The following is a 15,204-nucleotide window of genomic DNA, read 5'->3' as shown; positions in this document are numbered from 1 at the left end:
CTACAGGCCTGGCAACTGAAGTCTATTCTCTGGGACCCAGTTAAAGGTGAAAACAGACATGCAAGACATGCTAACAATTAAAGTCACGCATACACAATAATCAACAGCTGAATGCTGTAATGCACGCCTTTAACCCCAGCACTAAGGACACAGACAGGTGAATCTCTGTGAATTTAAGGCCAGCCTGCTCTATAGAGTGAGTTCCAAGGACAGTGAGGAGTACGTAGGAAGACCCTATTTCAAAAATCGAAAATAAATATAGCAGTTCAAGAAGTACCACCTGCTATTGAGGTCAAGCTCCCACCTCTTCCTGAGGATTCACACCAGGAACTACTGCTATAGGTGGACAGGAGAAAGAGTGCACAAAATTTTACTGCAAAAACAAAGACAGGCTGGTGATGGCTAAGTGGTTAAAAGAACTGGCTGCTCTTGCACAGAACTCTGATTCAGTTCCCTGCACCTACATGGTGGCTCATGACCATCTACAACTCAAATTCCAGGGGATCTCACACCCTACTGCTTCTGCAGGCACCAAATATACCAGACATTCATGCAAACAAACATAAAAATATCAATCTTTGAAAAATAATCTCCTTTTGGATACAGCAACGCACTCCTTTAATTCCAGCACTTAGGAGACAGAGGTAGATTGATCTCTATGAGTTCAAGGCCAGCCTGATTAATATATCAAGTTCTAGGCAGCCAGAGAGATACAGTGCCTCAAACACACATGCCAACTGTCCTGGGGGGAAGCAGAAAGCCATCAGTTCATCTACCAAGCACGTTAAGAAAAAGGCAAGCACACCAGGAACGGTGCTCCAATCAATGGGCATAGGAGAACCCCAGGATAGAGTTGGCTCAAGAATCCTCTGAGGAAGTAAATCCCACCACTTACAGGATTCGACTTACTCACAAGCTGAAGCACAAGATGAGACATTGCAGAAAACCTAGGCATCCAGTCAACGCACCCAAGCCAAATATGCCACAGGCCAAAGTGACTCAACCCATTCAATCCAATTCTTAAGACAATTTGGTTTGGCTAAACTCTCATGGTACATACCTGTGATCCCAACCTTCAGGAAGCAGAGGCAGGAGGACCACCACAAGTTCAATTCCAGCCTGGGCTATAGTCAAAAAAACAGAAAACAGGGAACTAAATAAATGGCTTAAAAGGTAAAAGGACCTGCTGCACAGACATAAGAACCTGAGCTCAGGCCCCAGCACCATAACAAGAACATCACAGCCTCTTGCCTAACCCAGTTGTGCCTTGCTAGATGCCAACCAAGCTTAAAATAAGTGAGCTCTAGGCTCAGGGAGAGAGAGACGCTTTCAAAGGGACAAGGTAGAGGATGCGCACACAGAACAGCTGTGCACATGTACACACACAAACACACATACTTTCTGATGTTATGTTTTCCTAGTCAAAACTCCAAAAGTGGCTGGAAAAAAAATGTTCCATCTGTGGACACAAATGAGGACAAGCACACAAGGAACTATAGCTCTATATCTCTATCACAAAACCCATACCTAGAAACTCGAAGGACAGAAAACTAGAAGTGAGCCCAGCTCACCAACTGAAGTGAGCAGTCAACTAAGGTGAGGACATGTTCCACAGTACCAATTCGAAGGCCATGGCTACAGAAGCTATGTCTGGGGCAGTGCTGGGCTAGGTCAGAAAGTACACGGGTTCCTCTTTCTTTCAGGATAGCATGACCAAACAGATGAGAATCCTGTTCCCCAAACCCCCCCATACTCAAGACTGAAAATAGCTCAAAAATTAAGAACACTGTCTGCTTTGCAGAGGACCCAGGTTCTGTTCCTAGCATCCACATAGTGGCTCACCTGTAACTCACAGTTCTCTTCTGGCCTCCACAGGCACCAGGTATACACATGGTGTCCAAACATATATGCAGGCAAAACACTCCTACACAAAATAAAATAAATAAATCTAACACCCTTTGCTTGCGGAGGGATTCTGCCATAAAGAAAACCCAGTCACATGGTAGTGTACTCCTTGGGAGCCAGATTCAGACAGGTCTCTGTAAATTAAGAGGCCAGCTGGTCTATATACTAAGTTCCAGGCCAGGTCAGCCAGGGCTACACAGAGAAGTCCTGTTTCCCTCCACCCCTCCTCAAAAAAAGTGGGGGAGGGAGACCCAGCTGCTGAATCTGAGTGATTCACTAGGGAGGTTTTGGCTCCAAGGTGAGAAGAGGGGAGACCCCAACTGCTGACACTTCCCACTTTCCTTAGTCAGCCTAGAAAGACAAAATCCCTTGCCCACAGATGAATAAGCTGAGGCTCTGTGGTCAGGTAGGCCACCCAAGATGACAAACGGTTAAACTAAGCAATGACAGACAGTTATGTCTACTCAGGCAGGCTGAAGAGCTGGAGCCCCTACTGCTCTCAGGGATCACTATGCACACACCCTGCAACACACCAGTGGCTGCACTATGACAAACACAACTGGGGAGGACCCACAGCTCCCAAGGACCCATGGCAGATCTACCCAGTAATAGCGAGAGAAGCTACCCTAAAGCTGAGGTGCTGGGCTCTATGAGGATAGAGCCAACCTGACCATTTGGTATTGTCAGAGAGGCCTGTGACTAGTAGAGAAAACAAAGTGAGAAATGTGGGGGAGTTCTTCAGAAAACAGCCCAGAAGGTGACACTCCCAAGCACCTCCTCATTGTATTGGACTTTGTCTCCTTCATCTGGATGAAACATGAGGCCAGGCTGTCACACAAAGTTGAGGTGTGATCCCACAGAGCACACAGATACTGATGATCTGCTCCAGAGTGAAGGTGCTCCATACACGAGTGCACTATGGCCTGGCATCCCTACTGTACTCCACTGTGCTGAAGCCCACGTACACACCCCAGGCATGAAGAGATTGTGAACATTCCTTATCTCACTAACTCCCAATACAACCTCCCCAAGCAGAGAGAAAGTGCCTCCCCTTTTCCAGAAAAGGAGACCAAAGGGCAGTTCAGCAGCAGCCAGTCACTAGCAAGTGGAAGGCGGGACTCATACCCAGGCAGAACAGGCTAAGTTGGGCCACCCAACAGTCTAAGGCACTCAAAAGCACCACCTCATGTAGGCTACAGGAACAGAAAAATCAAACTAGCCAAGTGGGGGTCTAAAAGAGTCGCCAACAGCCAGGCGGTGGGGGCGCACCCCTTTAATCCCAGCACTCGGGAGACAGAGGCAGGTGGATCTCTGTAAGTTTGAGGCCAGCCTGGTCTACAAGAGCTAGTTCCAGGACAGGCACCAAAGCTATAGAGAAACCCTGTCTCGAAGGGAAAAAAAAAAACCCACGAGTTGCCAACAAATCAAATCCTTCAAACAAATGGCCTTTGCTCTCTCCCCAGTCACAGCTCCTCCTAGCACTTCACTATTTTTGAGGACAAGAAGACTCCTGAGTCCTACAACCCCAAATCCCCACAACTCCCACCTCGACCTGCTAGAAACTTTTCTCCATTCCCCAAATCCAAGCCCAGATGGGTACTCTGGGCTCTGACATAGACATAACCAGACCTTTAATACAAAGAATCCCTGAACTGAAACTAGAACGGAATATAATAGAAGTCCCTCAGGAGCTCACCTGGCAAACAACAAGTGCTTCTTTGAAGATGAAGACAGAAGGCTGGTAAAGCCCACAGAAGTGGCAAGAGGCCCTGGCTGGGCAACCTGAAGGCTCCTAGTCTACCTATGTGTATTCTATTAAAACAAATTTCTTTGTCTTCTAAAAGACTAACCTACATTTTTATCAGACAAAAAGAGGTCACAAATACAGCCTGGAGAGCTCCAAGAGGGAAAGAGGGATGGGACTGAGCCCAACATTCTTCTGACTAAAAAGTCCTGGATCACACTGGCAGGAGTCTTCCAGGGCCCAGCAGAATGGCACTCTTCTTCCCTGAAGCAGCACCCATGCTAACCAGCGAGCACACTCAGTCTCACACTGGCACTGACAACTTGCTCTTCTGGTTCTTAGGAGGGAACCCCAAACCGTGCTGCTCCAACACTGCACTACAACCTGTTCCACAATCTTCCCAGCTCTCTACATTGATGAGGGCAGAGAAAACAGCCCTGCTGCTCCTGTGAGGGACAGAAAACTGGAGTCCAGGCAGAGGCCCAACTCTCTGGAAGGGCTGAAAACCAAGACTTCTCAAGTTAAGATCTTAATTTTCTCCAGGAGAAACAGACAATGCTAACATTGCTGAGTGGCTTTGCTGCTTTCCCACCCACTTCCTTTCAGTTGTCTGTTCAGACCTGAAGAGGTCCTGGCCTGGCTCTGTCTGCCCCCTTTGATGAGTCCCAACTGCTCTCAGGGGAAATCCCAGCTGCCAGCCTGCCAAGCCTGTCCACAGGATGGAGTGGACAGCAGAGGGCCCACACACATGATCAACACACACTGAACAATTCCAGTCTGCCTTCAGTTAAAACACTCTCCATTCAAAAACTCCATTTTTCTTTTGATGTACTCAACCCCTACTTATCCCGTGGCCCCAAAACGGAAAAGTCCCACAAGGTCATACAGCCCTTCTCCTCTGTCCCCTCTAAGTTTTCTTAGCCCACTAACCTCACTGTACCTCTCTGAGAAGGGATTCCTAGGACAGAGCCAGAGGCACAGTATGCACACTGACATGCACTGAGTAAGTAAATCAATCTGCAAATCACTACTTGCAATGTCAGAAATTCACAGGATAAATGATGCAGAACAAGTCAGGCAGCTACTGGAGAACTGAGCATCTAAGTCTTAACAATGTGCTTTATTACTCAAATAAGGGCTGACAATTACACCAATTTTAAGGCCAGCCTTAGCTAGAGTAAGACCCTACTCTAAAACCAAACCAACATAAAATAGCTCCTTCTTGTGGGAAGAGAGTGTCAATCACACACACAACAGCTTCCAGAAAGTGGCTTCCTGAGGAGGCTTCGGACCCAAACACTGCATAGAATCGTCACCATCACAATGTGCTCCATTAGCCAGGTGTGGCGGCGCACCCCTTTAACCCCAGCACTTGGGAGGCAGAGGTCAGCCTGGTCTACAAAGGGAGTTCCAGGACAGTCAGGACTGTTACAGAGAAACCCTGTCTCAAAAACAAATTAATAATAATCATGGAACACAATATGCTTCATCGCAGGACCTGCCAAATGACACATTAATAGAGATGACATGACACTAACAGGGCATAGTGACCAATCAGCAATGCACAATGCTCCCACTTCCTCAACTCTACTGCTTTCATGGCTACAGGCGACAACCCTTGTCCCCAAGTCTGACACCCACATGGTGGTCCGCTGACTCCATACATTCATGAATGCAAATACACAATACTTTTTTAGATGCTTCAGAATTTTAGGGAGCAGATGAAGAATGAGAAGTGGATGATAGTGAGTGAAGAAGAAAGCCTAGGAAACTGCTCTCAAAATCCCCACACTTAACTATTTCCTCTAGAGAACTCTGAGTCTACAGCAACAGCCTGGTAGCTGTGCCCCTCAAAGGCCAGCTGGATTCCATTCTCCAGAGACACAGCAAGGCTGGCATGGTGTTCTTGTCACCAGATTACGCCGCCTCCATGCAGAGATACAAGGAGCTTGCCTCATGCTCTAGAGCTGGAGGGATTCTTACAAACAGACACTCCCCAACTCTATCGCTGAGAGGAACCACAAGCCCCATCTTTGCCCGTCCATTGGGGGGAGGACATGGGGGAGTGACAGGACACAACACAGCAGGGCCTTCAGAAGCTGCAACTCCTCAACTGGAAAGTAGGTATTATACACCCTTCATCAGAGGGATCACTTTTGGTACTTTCTATACTTGCAAAGGAAACCTGGTGCTTGTAAGCAGTAGGTTCTCATATCTGAGGGCCAGGTTTTAGCTACAGGCTGGAGGGTATTCAAACAGTGCTGTGGTAGAACGCAGCTTTAAAAAAAAAAAAAAGTTATAATCTTTGAAGGACAAGATGAGACCAGAACAAAACTGAGGCTCAGCATACAGGGTTCTGTCCACAACCAGGTGTCATTTTGTGAATGAACACACACATTAACAGGGATGTGGGGAGCACTGTGTACTCTAAGTATGCAAAAAGGAGTAAACGCTGTAAAGAAAATTGAAGGCTCTGGAGACTCACCTGGACTTTGTGCTAAGGAATCCAAAGCCTCAAGATAAGGGTGAACTACCTGCAGTGGGTCAGGTACATAGAACTTGCAGCCTCTGCTAAACAGCAGGAACAGGGAGGAAACACGCACCCCAGGCTGCCGTCCAGGTCCTAATAAGAGATCCCCATTCATTTCTGGGTCTCAGTGAGCACAGACCCATATCGGTGTCCGGCTGCGGCTGCGGCTGCGGCCTGCCCAGAAGCCTTTCCTTGTTGAAGTGATCAATTCCGATTCTTGGCATTAATCCTTTTAAAAGGCCAGCTGCTGCTGTCTAGTCACTGATGCCAACCCGTTCCAGGTGGAAGAAAAAAAGAAATTAATAGAGCCACCTCGTAGACCCGGAGGCAAATTTAAAGTGGAGGGCCATGAGGAAGCCAAGAACCAAGGGGGGGGAAAGGGTCCCTTGGCTCCCCAGGGTCAAGCAGGAAGGGCGCGAGCCCAAGCAGGATGGGGCGGGGAGTGAGGGGGGGGCAGCCCTGCAGGCGTGGGCGCGCGGGGACTCTTATTCTGACATGGGATCTTTCGTCGCCGCCGCCGCCGCCGCCGCCGATGCCGGATTCAACGCCGCCGCTGGCCGGGACCCCCAACCTTTGCGTGGACCCTCGCCCCACACCACTAGCCCACGTGCAGCGCTCCCGCCGCCCTCGCCGGTACGGCCTCCCAGCCCGAAAAGCTCAGGAGGCAGCGAGGCGGCACGGCCACTTCCCGGGACCACGGCCCCCAGACCCACGTGCGCGGGCGGCGGGGAACTTTCCCGCGGTGCGAGCGAAGCGAACCGAAGCGCAGCTCGCCGTATGCGAACGAGCTCCCACTTTCCCGCGCCCCCGCCCCGCCTGGCCAAGTTTGCTGGGAACTTACCGGGCCGCGCGCCGACCGGGTCCGGGGGCAGAGCGCGTGTCCACAGAGCGGGGGGCGGGGGACGCCAGCCGCGCGTGCTCGCTGCGCCTGAGGGGCCACCCGGGCCCGTGGCGCTCGCTCCGCCACTCCGCCCGCCCGCGCCGCCGGCCAGATAATGCGCCCCTCGGCCGCACACATGGAGCCCGGCGCCGGCGTCACCGCCCGGGACATGCGCACCAGGTCAGCGCGCCCGGCCCGCGGCCCCCAAAACACCGGGGAGCTCTTAAAGGCGACGCCGCCCGCCCGCGCCCAGATGGGCGGGGCCCTATAAGGGGAGGGGCTCTTGTGGGCGTGGTGCGTTGTGGGCGTGGTTAAGGGGCGGAGTCAGGTGGGTCTCCCCGGAAGCGCCGCCTTCCCGGCCTCGCAGATCCGCGACTCAGAGCGCGTCTGCCGGGTTTTCCACTCTAACTACTGCGCGCCTCCGGGGGCCATGGTCAGCTTGGCGAGCACAGCGCTGCCGCGCCCAGGGCTGACTCACACTGACCTCGCCCAGGCCCTGTGCGGCCACCTCTGGCATTCTGAAACACGCGCCCGGAGCCTCGCGAGGCTCCCTCAGAAACTTCGGTGTTGACCTCCTGGGAGGGTGCGCTCCGCTGAGTGGCTCCCTTCCCACAGCCGCGGACAGTTCTTAGAAGAAACAATCTACCTACCGAGCCTACCCACCTCCAGACACGGAGGACCGCTGTCCCCCTCCAGTCACCCATATCTGGTCTGCCGTTTTGGAGAAAATGAATCCCAAAGAAAATAAACCTACGCCCACACCACTCCAATAGCACCAAGGAGACAATATTACCAGAAAGGAAGCGAGTTTGGGGAGGTTATGAATCACCTAAAGCCAATTTACAATTTCAACCAGGAAAGTACAAAGTTCATACAAAATCTATTGTCAGACCAGCAAGATGGCTCAGTGGGTTAAGGAGGATTACCAGCAAGCTCAATGTCCTGAGTACCAGCCTAACAAGTTGTCCTCTGACACAAACATGCACTCATAAATAAATGTTAATTTAAAAAAGAAAACACACCTGCAGCAATGGCTCAATAGTTACGGGTACTGGTTACTATTGCAGAAGACCCCAGCACCCATACAGCGGCTTACAACCGTCCATAACTACAGTTCTGGGGGATCTATGCCTTCTAATCTCAAACACATACCTAGTGAACAGACATACATGCAGACAAAGCACCCATACAAATCATAAGGAATCCTTAAGAAAAGAAAGCTCAGGGCTGGAGAGTTGGCTCAGTGGTTAACAGCACCTCTTGTGAAAGACCTGAGTTCTATTCTCAGCACCCACCTGGAGGCTCCCTATCTCCTCAGGCACCAAGTGTGCATGTGGTGCACAAAAACACACACGCAGGCATACACACTCATAGACATCAAATAAGATTTTGTTTGGTTTTTGGGGGGGGGTTCTTTTTTTTTTTAACTCATTCTGTAGAGCAGGCTGGCCTCAGACTCTGCCTGCTTCTGCCTCCCTAGTGCTAGGATTAAAGGTGTGTTCCATCATTTCCCAGCCAAATAAATTTTTTTAAATCTAAAAAAAAAAATTAAAAAAGAAATTGAGACAGGTGGATCTCTTGAGTTCAAGGCCAGCTTTGTCTACAGATGGAGTTCCAGGACAGCCAGGGCTACACAGAGAAATCCTGTCTTGAGGTTGGGGTAAGAAAAAAGAAAAGAAAAAAGGCTAGCATCACAAAGCAGTTGTCAATATCAGAATCACCAAAATAGGCTCCTGCCATGTTCCTATTCCAGCCTTTCACCAGTTTGTGCCCAGTGACCTGAACTCCTAAAAACTAAGGAAGTGTTGTGTGACATACATAACTGCAATATGCGTCCCCGCACAACTGTAACACAATCTAACAGCTTCTGTTGTGTCTAGTTGAGAAAAACATCAATGTACTTCTCACCCACGAGTGGCTCTCACGCCATATTTGAAAATTTTTCCTATGGAGCAAGCTTTACAAAAAGGTTCATCTTCAACACTGCTTTCCTAAAGCCCTTCTGAATTCTCAGGAGTTTACTTGAAACACACACTTGAAACTTTGTCACTAATCTCACCCCAGACCTAAATCTTCCGAGTTTAAAACAACATCTTGCAGGGGCTCAGGAGAGGAGCATTCTGCAACTTCAAAAAGATACAAAATACACAGGACCAAACAAATGCGACGACTAGGAGAAAGAAATGTGAGTGCTTCAACTCAAACACACCAGCTGTATGTAGGTCATGAACCGGCAGAGCCCTCCCAGTGCAAGACTGGAGAGGCAGTGCTGGGGCCACAGTGATTACTCAGATGGTGTACATTACAGCAAAACAAGCCAAAAGATACCTCACATACCTCACCTGGTTCCTATTTAATGCTAACATAATTAACTAGGAAAGGAATAAAGTTTGGTCAAGTAGGAGACCTGAAATTCCAGGCCATAGTAAGAATTCCAGAGTCTGAGCTATGAGCCTTTGTGAGTCACCAAGGTGACAAACTGTCCTGTTTAAAAGAGAAGGAGGTATCAGCTGTGACATCCTAATGACAGTCTTGTGGACTGGTGACAGGTGGGCTGTTCCAACTGAGAAAGTATTGAGAGGAGAGCAAAGGTGAAACAACACCAGGTTTCCTTCTATGACAGGACAAATGATGGAGCAACAGTAGGTGCAGGCCTCTTTGGGAGTCCCCTTTTGGTTTAGCTGCTTGGATGGAAGTCTCCCTGCCCTGATGCCTTGGGCTGGCTCTTATGAAACATGAGGCAATCACCTACTCACTACACTGTCCAAGTTTGCAGACACCCTAATGAACAGCCATGTTTTCCTCTGCTCTCTCTGCGCTAACTGAACAAACTGTTAAACACTTTCAAAACACTTCTCTAGCAGGAGCTGCAGCTCAGCAGTGGAACACTTGCCCAGCATGCCAGAAAAAAAAAAAAACCCTTTGCTAATAATAGTCAGGTTTCCTCACACCCCATCCACTTTAAAAATAGTGTAATTATCTTTTAAATGCACTATTAAATAAACTAACATTTGAACCTGTTCCTACATAATGAAGGTACTGAGAGGGAGAATTAAAAAAATTGGGGGCTAAATTCCATGTTCGTGTCTCCTTTTATAGCAGAAGTTAGAGCTGGCCACAGGTCCACAGCAGGCGCAGAAGCACAGGAGGAATACACAGCAGCTGCTAGATGCTGGGATCACTAGATGCTGGGATCACTGCACTTTTCTGCTTTTTTTGTTTGTTTTGTTGTTATTGTTGTTTTTGTTTTTTGAGACAGGGTCTCTCCGTGTAGCCCTGGTTGTCCTGGAACTCGTTCTGTAGACAAGACTGACTTTGAATTCAGAGATTCACCTGCCTCTGCCCTCCATGTGCTGGGATTAAAGGCGTGTACCACCATGCCCTGCAACAACACTGAACTTCTCAATGCAAAAGTTTAAGTTTCTGGTGAAAACCATTTAAAATGCATTTGTACCTAACAGGCGAGAACTAGGAGAACATGGGTCCCAAGAGCTTCACAGGTGAGAGGCCAGCAGGAACATACTCCAAGCTGACAGTAAGATAAAAAGACAGAATGACCCCAGTTTACAGAATGCATTCCTAAGAATCAGTTGCACACCTATCACCCAGCACTCAGGAAGCAGAGCAGGAGGATCAGGAGCTCACAGCCAACTTGAGTTACAGTGAAATCCTGAGTGACTGTGTAGCCAGTGGATGAAGTCCTCAATGACTGTGTAGCCAGTGGATGAAGTCCTGAGTGACTATATATTGTTGGCATGGGCCCAGCCACATCAAGGACCCAACGTGCCACGAGAATTTGCAAAGTCTTCTCCTGGGGTGAGGTTCAGAGGGATAACAAAGCCCTCCTCTAGTCCCAGTTCAAATGTTGGCAGTGTGTGCAAAAACTAACAAGCACAGCTTCCTCCTCCAGGACAAACAGGAGACTGCTCCCCGACAGAACCTCCTCTGCAGTCTAGCTCACTCCTCCCCCTGTGCTATACATAATTATTAACATCCCGAGGTGCCAGGTAGTAGTATAAAGCAGATCAAGCACAGCCCACCTGATCCCAGCTTTTCTGTATGTGTGTCCGTGCTTTCCTCACTGTCTCACCACCGTAGTCTGATTTCCAGGACCAACACATGCAATATGATGCACCCCAGTATGAGGGAAGGAGAAGAGAAAGAAGAATGAGGAAAGACTGGTAGGTTGAGGAGTCACAGAGGAAGAGCTAAGACCCTCTCTGAGGATGTGACATTTGAGGAAGCTTCTAACAGATGAATTATCAAAAGCATTCCAGGTACCGGGCAGTGGTGGTGCACACCTTTAAATCCCAGCACTCAGGAGGCCGAGGTAGGCGGATCTTTGTGAGTTTGAGACCAACCTGGTCTACAAGAGCTAGTTCCAGGACAGGAACCAAAAGCTACAGAGAAACCCTGTCTCAAAAAAAAAAAAAAAAAAAAAAAAAAGCATTCCAGGTATCTAGAAAAGCAAAGCAGCAGTCTGGGGTGAGCTATAACAAAATACCTGGAAAAAACGGCTGAAAAGGCCAGCTTCACACTGGCAGGACCGCTCATTAGGTAACGATGGATGCTTACTGCCAAGCCTGACAACCTGAGTTTAATCCCCAGGACACTACATGGTAGAGAAGGAGAAAATTGACTCCTGAAATTTTAAATATGTATGTGTGTACAAAATAAATAAATATTTAAAGAAAATATTTATGACAGGGTCAAGCTGGTGGTATTGCTCATTAATATAATAGAACTCATGCTTGGCATGGATGAAAAATTAAGTTCTATCCCCAGAATTAAGACAATAAAATTAAGGCTGTTGTTGGGACATTACAGCACATGACTGCTGTTCAGAGGCAAGAAGATCATTTAAACTCAGGAGTCTGAGAGTAGGCAATGAAACTCAGTGGGTTCAATCCTATCACCACAGATAAATAAACTCAGAGTCTGACACCAACTGGGTATAGTAGCTCACAGCTGTAATCCTGAAACTTTTCATTTCTTTTTGTTTTATATTCATGAGTATTTGTGAGAATGTACATCACATGTGTAGAAGCCAAAAGAGGGTGTGTGTGCTAGCTAGTTTTATGTCAACTCAACACAAGCTAGGTTCATCTGAGTGGAGGGAAATTCAAATTGAGAAAAAGCTTCCATAAGATTGGGCTTAGGCAAATTTCTGGGGCATTTTTTAAATTACTGATTAACAGGGAGGGCTCAGCCCATTGCAGGTGGGGTCATATCCTGGGCTGGTGGTCCTGGGTTCTATAAAAAAGTAGGCTGACAAAGCCATGGAGAGCGAGCCAGTAAGCAGCATGGCATCTGCATGAGCTCCTGACTCCAGGTTCCTGTTCTTTTTGAGTTTCTGTCCTAACTTCCATCAATGATGAACAGTAATGTGGTGGTGTAAGCCAAACAAACCCTTTCTTCTCCAGCTTGCTTTGGTCATGGTGTTTCATCATAGCAATAGAAGCCCATGGGATCCCCTGGGACTGCAGCTACCATGGCTGTGAGCCACCATATGGATACTGGAAAAGCATTTAAGTATTCATTTTTTTTAAACTGCATGTATATGTCTGTATGAAGGTATCAGATCCCCGGAACTGTAGTTACAGAAAGCTGTGAGCTACCATGTAGGTGATGGGAACCAAATGCAGGTCCTCCGATTAAACTCAGGTTGTCAGACTTGGCAGTGTGCTTAACTAGTGAGCCATCTATCCAGCCCCAGCACTAAGTATTCTTAAATGCAGAACCATCTCTTCAGACCTAACCCTAGAACCTGGAAAGCTGAGGCAGGAGGACCATTGCAGGTTCCAAAACAACCTGAGCTACAGTAAGACACTGTCTCAAAAATAAAGACAAAAAACCCCACACATAATGAAGTGTCCATATAAGTTCACAAGCAAAGCAGATCTGGCTCCGTAGGTTTTGACTAATTTGAGACTACTATTACCAAACAGTAGTGCAAGGTCCTTACTTGTTTCTTCAGAAAATATCTAAAGGAGTCAGGCAGTGGTGGTGCACACCTTTAATCCCAGCGCTCGGGAGGCAGAGGAAGGAGGACTCCTTAAAACTGAAACCAGCCTGGGATACAGAAAGACCCCTTCTCACAAAACAAAAGGAAACAAAAGCACTCTTGGGATAAGGATGAAGTCTCTGTGGTAGAACACTTGCCTCAAATGTGCAAAACCTGGCTTTGATTCTGGGCAACACAAAAGAAAATAAATTTTACCAAGTTTTCTCCTACTTTGCTTTTATTTTTTCTAACTTATTCTTATTAAACAAACAAAACCAGCAGTAGAAGCTGGGCATGATGGTGCATGCCTTTAATACCAGTACTCTGAGGCAGAAGCAGACAGATCTCTGAGAGTTCAAGCTGGTCTACAGAGATCCAGGACAGCTAGGGCTGTTACAAGGAAAAACCTAGCTGGGAAACAAAAGCACTAGAGCTGCTCAGACGGCGAGTGGGCACCAACCCTCAGAGCCATGTGAAGATGAAAAGGAAAGAAGAACCCACTGCACTAGGTTGTTCTCTGGCCTCTACATGAAAGTCATGTCACAAACTCACACAACATGTATTACATTCACATAATAATAATAATAAGTTGTTTTTTAATTAAAAGGGGGGGGGGGAGAAACACACTCATCAATACCCAATACCAGCTTGTGCTCTGCCTGTTGCCAGCCACCATGTCCCACTCCTGACAGTATGGAATTCCAAAGCCACCTGAGTTTATCCTGTGCATCCAGAACATGCTTTTCAGCCTCCAGGTGGCCCCGATACCGCCCCTGCTCCCACAGAATTCCCAGCAACCTCAGTGCCCTACAGGGTTAAGCACTGACTGCTCCTAAGTCTGTGTAGCCTGGAAGCACACCTCCTGCTGTCCTCAGCTGCATGTGTACTAGCAGGCAAGGAATATCCTTTTGTGTCTACATGTGATTTATGAAATGCCTCCTACTATTAAGATTAAGTCTCCCAAAGTTTATAAAAGAAATGTTTTATGTAAATTAAAGGAAAATAACAAAAGAGTCGGAAAAAAAAAAAGGAAGGGAGGAAGGAAGGTAAGACAGGAAGGGAAGTCTAAAGCCTAGCTGCCAGAGTCTCTGGGCACCTTCTCAGAGAAAGCTTAGTCTTCGGAAGGCCTTGACGAGCCAATAAATACCCTGGGCTCATATATTAAGAAAAACAAGTTTTCAAACTTTGTCTTAGTTGACATCCCATTCCCAGCAGCTCAACAGCAAATCGCCCAACTTTACCCAGAACAGAGACCACGCACCCTCCCCATGCTTCCCTTCTAGGATGAGAAGCCCTGCCCTACATAAAGGTGGGGACTCTTTCCACTTTATTTTCTCCTTCTCAGCACAGAGCCATGCCTCCTTGCACACAGAGCAGCCCCACACTGCAGCATGAGAACAGGAAAACCTCACTTAAAGCCAGGCCTGCTGGCAGATGCTAAGATCCCAGGCACTTCTGTTGCTGAAGCAGGGAACTGCAAGTTTGAGGACTGCCAAGCCACAGATGGTGCTCAAGACCAGTCTTGAATGTGGTGATTCAAACAAGTAAAAGGAGGACTGGGGTCTAGCTCAGAGGTAGAATGTGACAAATATGTGACAGACCCCAGATTCCATTCCCAACACTGGGGGGGGGGGGGGGGTGTCAACTTCATGTATGTTAAAAGTCAACCTCCCTGGGTATGGTGGCAATGTGTACAATCCAAGAACTCAGAAGGTTGAAGTAGAAGCAAGGGAGTTAGAAGTCTGAGGAAAATCCTGGCCCCATAGTCTGGCCTTATATCAAAGGAAGGAAGGAAGGAAGGAAGGAAGGAAGGAAGGAAGGAAGGAAGGAAGGAAGGAAGGAAGGAAGGAAGGAAGGGTGAGGGAGGGAGGGTAACCACCAACAGAGGCATTTAAAGGGTTAAATATGAAATGAAGCCTAAATCTCTGGGTGTTGGTGGATGAATTCTGGGCTAGCATGGGATACTGAGTGAGATCCTGCCTGCCTGCCTCAACTTACACCCCCTAAAAAGTCCAGAAGCATGCCAGGATAAATCTAAAAGATTTCAGATCCTTACAAGGACTCTAGATGACTGACAGGGCTAAATTCAATCTATGTAATTTGGCTTCCTGGTGCCCAGGTGGTCATGGAACTGACACTGA

The 15,204-nt window shown here is 47.9% G+C and overlaps 1 protein-coding gene across 5 annotated transcripts in view; it reads right to left on the bottom strand.

Moving 5' to 3' along the window:
- Gatad2a (GATA zinc finger domain containing 2A) overlaps positions 1–15,204 on the bottom strand; it is an 88,981-nt gene that overhangs the window by 58,166 nt on the left and 15,611 nt on the right. The window contains exon 1 of one of the 5 annotated variants that reach the window (XM_075987288.1): positions 7,021–7,207. The exons of 2 other annotated variants lie outside the window; for them this stretch is intronic. The gene's annotated coding sequence lies outside the window, so the exon portion shown is untranslated. Of the gene's footprint in view, positions 1–7,020; positions 7,208–15,204 lie in introns of those variants that run through there. 2 more of the 5 variants (XM_075987287.1, XM_075987286.1) reach the window with 2 other exon arrangements.

The sequence above is a fragment of the Microtus pennsylvanicus genome, chromosome 9 (genome assembly GCF_037038515.1).
Source record: "Microtus pennsylvanicus isolate mMicPen1 chromosome 9, mMicPen1.hap1, whole genome shotgun sequence".
Lineage (NCBI taxonomy): Eukaryota > Metazoa > Chordata > Mammalia > Rodentia > Cricetidae > Microtus > Microtus pennsylvanicus.
Note: the sequence above shows the minus strand (reverse complement) of the source record. Positions and strands in the feature narration are given on the sequence as shown.